The following is a 5,461-nucleotide window of genomic DNA, read 5'->3' as shown; positions in this document are numbered from 1 at the left end:
TGACTGATGGACCAATAACATGTTAGGACGTAATGTGGGAGGCAGGAAGATGATGGCAGCGTAAGCCAGAAATTCCTGTAACGTAAGAGGTGGGCAGAACGTAGACTGACAGGTGGTGGGGAGGCCGGAAATTCCTGTAACGGGAGAGAAGGGTGGCTTTATACCTTACATTCCCCCATTTCCTTTTTTATAAAAAAATTAAAAAATCTTGCTCTCCAGTTCTTTTTTGAAGCCTTCTCTCTCCTTCCTGCCTAGGTGACTGGGGTTGGTTTTGCAGGTGAGATGTAAAAAGTTCATTCTCCGTCCAGGCTTCCAAAGGCAGATGATTTTCATGGACTTCATTTCCTTGATCTGACTGATCCCCTATTTCTACACTAACTGCCTGTTCCCAATTCTGACTTCATTTACCTCTCTAATACTAGGAACTCCTTCACTGCTGTAGGGAAAAGGGCTGATGACCGATCTGGCTTCTTCGAGCTGGAAGTGGGCAGCATGGGGCAAGCAGTTTGGAGGTTCCTTTTTAGAAATCGGGTCAATTGAGAGGTTTATGGTAGAAGTCCGGTTGGGGGAGAGCAGGCTGTAAAGGCATCTGTGGATGGGTGCTTCTATGAGAGAAGAACAAAAAGACATGAGTACTGAAATGAGATTGATACAATATAAATGTTGCAGGATCTGGAACATGCTAATGCATATTATAAAGATGACAGAAATTAATAATTCCTCACCAGGGGGTGGAAGAACTGAGAAGTTGTTCCCATAACAAGGCCTAGCAAAGGCTGGAGAGGACAGGTCTTTATTTGGGAACTTTAACATTGTCTAGGTTATCCAGTAGAGATAATAGCAAACACAGATTAAGCCTACCTGTGTCTGTAGGCCTTAAACTGACTAAAAACTTCTGACTCTGCCAGTTTCTCTTGATAGTTACTATTATTTTTAAATGCCCAAGAATGGCTATATTTTGGTTTTAACTGTTTTGCTAGGTGTTTAAGATCAAGTCAGCTGAGTTTCCACAGGGGTCACTCATAGAGAACTTAAGAGCAGCTTCTTAGCTCCATTAGTGCCATTTGGTTAGGCAGGGTCTTCTCGATGAGGTGGCTTTCCTTGAAAGCGCCAGGGATGTCTCCCTTTTTCCATGACCCTCCTCTGCAGCAGATGCACTGAGTAGCTTTTCCTCTAGTGGCCTCATCAATCTCCTTGATCAGGAGGTTGTGTGACCCAGAGTTGCAAAGCTCCTTGGAGAAGTCCTCTTGTTCCCTGGGTTCAGGCTGACTTTGAGGGCAAGACCCAAATATGGACTTTTCTTGACCTCTGTATTTAATCTCTATCTCTAAGTTTGATCTTAACCATCAAGCAAGTCAGTCTCACCAGTCATAGAGTAAGAGTACTGGGCTTTAGCTTTAATGTCTATAACTTTACAGTTATTTACCCTCTTTTATCTAATTGGGGTTTACATTGTCTGTTCTATAGGTGATAGCTTACTCTTCCAAGTTAATTTATGATGTTCGCTTTTTAAGCAGTACTTCTGCAAAATATTGATCAGGCAACAATTAGAGTTTACAAGGAAAATACAAAATGGAATCATCAACAGTAAAACATTCAGCTTGTGCAATAGCTATCACAGTACAACAAACATCAGACTTTTGAACACAACTTTAAATGAGTTAAAGTCAGGCTTACTTTTGGAGCCATTGTAATGTGTAGCAGGGTGGTGAGGCAGAGCCTTATCTCAGGTAACGTGGGGCTTTTCAGTGAGGGGCAAAGGAGTATATAAACACAGATTTTGAAGATTAAGCTCAGATCAGATGGAGCTCTGTTCTCTGATGGAAATGTGGATCTAAAGAGTTATGTCAGCAATTTTTATATGTGTGCAATGTTAGGTTCCAAAGTTACTGTAAGGTGGGCAGGAACCAGAAAAGGGAGCTGATGAAACACTGATTATTTACCCCCTTTTATAGCAAAAGAATTCCTTCCTGCCCAAGAGCTGTGTGCCTGAGATCAATGTACTGCCACAGCAGTCAGGTATCTTGTGCCCCTGCACAGGAGCACTCCCAGGCACCAGGCATGCCACAGCCATGAGGTCATCAGAGACCCCAATTTTAGTCACTGTTGTTCCATTTTTGCTACTGCACATTACACTCTTTCTTAAATGTCATTTTACATATACCCTATTGATGACAGGTCCTATAATAGAACATTAAATGATAGGTTTACCATTACAGACAAGTTTAATTTGGAAAACAGCAGCTTGATAAATTTTCTGCTTTAAAGGCTTGCATATCTGGAAAATATGAACACATTTAACATACACAGAATAATGTTTTTAAGTATGTTACTCCATGGAATAGCTTTATAAATTAATCAGATGTCTCTAACAAACACATTTGAGTAATCCCATACATGTTGCTTATTGTAGAAAAACCAAGATATCAGACAAGTGTGCCAACAGTTTTTGCCGTCTCTTTCCTGTTGAAGAAAAGTCCTAGAAAAATTGATGTTAGACATTTTATAAACATTAATATATTATTAGTTGACCACTTAGAGACTTGTGAGTTAATTTTAAGGACATTTTACTTTCATTTATCCAATTTAAATTGAACCTCTTTAAATCACGTGAATTAAAAATATTTGGATCCATTTTTAAAATTTTACTTTTTATGTGTGCTTTTATTTAACACAAAAGTAAAGGCCTTGTAATATTTATCTCCATTGCAATGTAATGGATGTTCAAAAATAACTCTAGAGTTGGATAAAAAGAACTGATCAAAAATCATTAACCTAGGTATGCAGGATGAAAATTGTGAGCTCAAAAACACAGCATTTCCTAGAAGAAAAATGATAATGGTTACTAATTAAAGCATGAGAAAATGAGAAGGAGAGAAAAGTTGAAAGGGAGAAAAGTATTCTGAGTTGTAGCCCAGGAGAAATTTAAAATGGACACTTTTTTTTCTTGGGTTTGAAACTGGTCTCCTACTGCACCTTTCTTCATTTACATTTCAATGTAACCCTTGACTGAGATCTGAATCTGAAAGGGGCTAATAGATTTGGAGGGCTCGAGCCTGCAGGGAGAGCCAGAAGCGAGAAAGAAAAACTTGAAAATAAGGAATCAGCCAAGAGAACGTGTTCAGGTTTTACTCCCTCCACGCCAGCCACCTCCCCTAAAGGAGCTAGAATGTGTGTACGAGACCGCATGGTGGGGGGATTTGGTGGGCTGAATGGAGGAGCAGAAAGAGAAACAGAATGAGGCTTTGGAGAGGAATGAACAGGAGCTTCTGCAGTAGGAGGCCTGTAAGGAGATGACTCATCAGCTGGATTAAACTCAGAAGAGAAAGAAGGATTAAAAGGGGGAGAAGAAGCCAAGAGAACATGTTCATGTTTTTGAGGAGAGCAGAGATTAGGTTTAGCATGAAAGAAAGGAAAAACACAAAGGGGAAAAGTCTCTTTCCATTCACCAGGTCACCCACATATGTACTTAATTATAACTAGTATAATTGGGCATAAAGCTAGAATTTAGGGTGTCATAAATAGACCATTCTGACTTACTATCTAAAGGACAGTTTAGCTCTAATTCAGGGAACAGGTGAAGGTGTTTGAGATGGTTTAAACGTCTCAGGGGCGAGTTTGCTGGGCTGGATGTCCTGGATCCCATGGTGAAGACTGAGATCGATCCACCTAGCTAGTGATTAATGGCATCCCAAAAACCACGTGCCAGGCAACAAGAAGGTTGTCACCAGTACCAGTGTCTAACCAGGCATTAGCCGAGAGAGTTTGAGGACCTGGCCAGGATTTTGAGTGAGATGAAAAAATATAAAAGAGACTCAAACCCTGAGAAAGAATCTCAGCAACATAAAATCAAGAATCCACCCAGCAACTAGGACCAGCTATAGGGACCAAGGAGGTACCCCCACACCTCGGCAGTCTTGAGAGCACCGGATTTAATGGCTGCTTCTCAGATCAGCCGAGATGTGTTTAAGTGGTCAGGGGGCCTGCCTAAGGGGAACTCACCAATTTTGGAGTCCGGTGTTGCATGCAGAAAACTGGGCGTCCAGGTAAATGGAAGGTGAGTCTCTATCTGCGGGCACTGGGGCTATCGGATGGGAATCCACTTGCTTAGTCAGCGGAAAAACCAATCCTGGGTTTCGGCACCAGATGTTAGGGGTCGCTGGCTCAGTTGTGTCTCGCTGGTAGATCCCAGAAAAAAAAACGCTCCGCAGACATGAGATCTCACACAAGAGACTTTATTTATGGGGACAGATAAGGTCCGCTCAGGTGGAAAAAGAAAGAAGAAGAAATGGCGTACAGCTTCTCCCAGATATTGGAATTTCGCAGGCTGGGAGGAACCAATCGCGGTGGAGAATTCTTGCAGACTGACTGATCGACCAATAACATGTTAGGACGTAATGTGGGAGGCAGGAAGATGACGGCAGTGTAAGCTGAAAATTCCTGTAACATAAGAGGCAGGCCGAGTGCAGGTTGACAGGTGGTGGGGAGGCCGGAAATTCCTGTAATGGAAGAGGTGGGCAGAGCGCAGATTGACAAGTGGTTGGGAGGCGGAAAATTCCTGTAATGGGAGAGAAGGGTGGCTTTATACCTTACAGGTAGTACAGGCTATTTTTGCCATTTGGCTAATGTAGTTCTAGCAGCTCTGTCCACAGATATTGGTCTGGTGATAGAAATCATGTGGTTCTACCAGGTGCTGTGTTCCTCCATGGTGGGCCCAATACTAAATTTCAAGTCTAAAGTCTGGACTTTATTTCCTCCCTAAATAGGAAGTGTCTCTCTCTACACTGTGCCAATTGGAGTTTGGTGAGTGATAACCTAGGCAACTCCTTCATTCTTACCCTATTTAATACATCTTTTCATTGCCATACTAAAGGCAAGGACTTTGGTCTCTTCTTAGTTCCTGTGAATTCTGTATCCTGTGTGTATACCTGTTCAATTTGTTGTGTCTGTTGGGAGACAAACACCAGAGAATCTTACTCTGTGGCCATCTTGCTCTGCCCTCTAAAGGACCCATCTACTGCAAGGGAACACCAAGAAGATTTATGGATTTCTCACAGAAACAATGGAGATTAAAATGTAGTGGATATCATGCAAAGTGATGAGAGAAAAAAATAAATGTCACCCAACATGCTTTATCCCGCAGAACTATCTGTAAGATGTGAAATCAAAATAAAGACATTGCAAGATTTCAAGAAAAAAAAAAAAAAGAGAGAGAGAGAGAGAACCAACTATTTATTTTGTCAATTTTTTGTATTGTTTCTTTTGTTTCAATTTCGTTGATTTCAGCTCTGAGTTTAACTATTTCCTGTCTTCTACTACTTTTGGTGTTGATCTGTTCTTCTTTTTCTAGGGCTTTGACCTGTAGTGTTAGGTCATTTATTTGTTGAATTTTACTTCTTTTATTGAATGCGCTCCATGAAATAAATTTTCCTCTAAGCACTGCTTTCTTGGTGTCCTAGAG

At 41.2% G+C, this 5,461-nt stretch overlaps 1 long non-coding RNA gene across 1 annotated transcript; it reads right to left on the bottom strand.

The window, feature by feature from the left end:
- Positions 1-1,296: 1,296 nt before the first annotated feature.
- LOC306650805 lies at positions 1,297-4,269 on the bottom strand. The gene is made up of 2 exons (XR_013761030.1): positions 4,003-4,269; positions 1,297-2,278 (listed from the first exon to the last, which is right to left on the bottom strand). It is a non-coding gene; the product is annotated as an uncharacterized lncRNA (long non-coding RNA).
- Between the last annotated feature and the right edge of the window lie 1,192 nt (positions 4,270-5,461).

This window comes from Sciurus vulgaris (assembly GCF_902686455.1).
Source record: "Sciurus vulgaris genome assembly, chromosome: X".
NCBI lineage: Eukaryota > Metazoa > Chordata > Mammalia > Rodentia > Sciuridae > Sciurus > Sciurus vulgaris.
The sequence above is the reverse complement of the archived record's forward strand: the minus strand, read 5'-3'. Positions and strand labels throughout refer to the sequence as shown.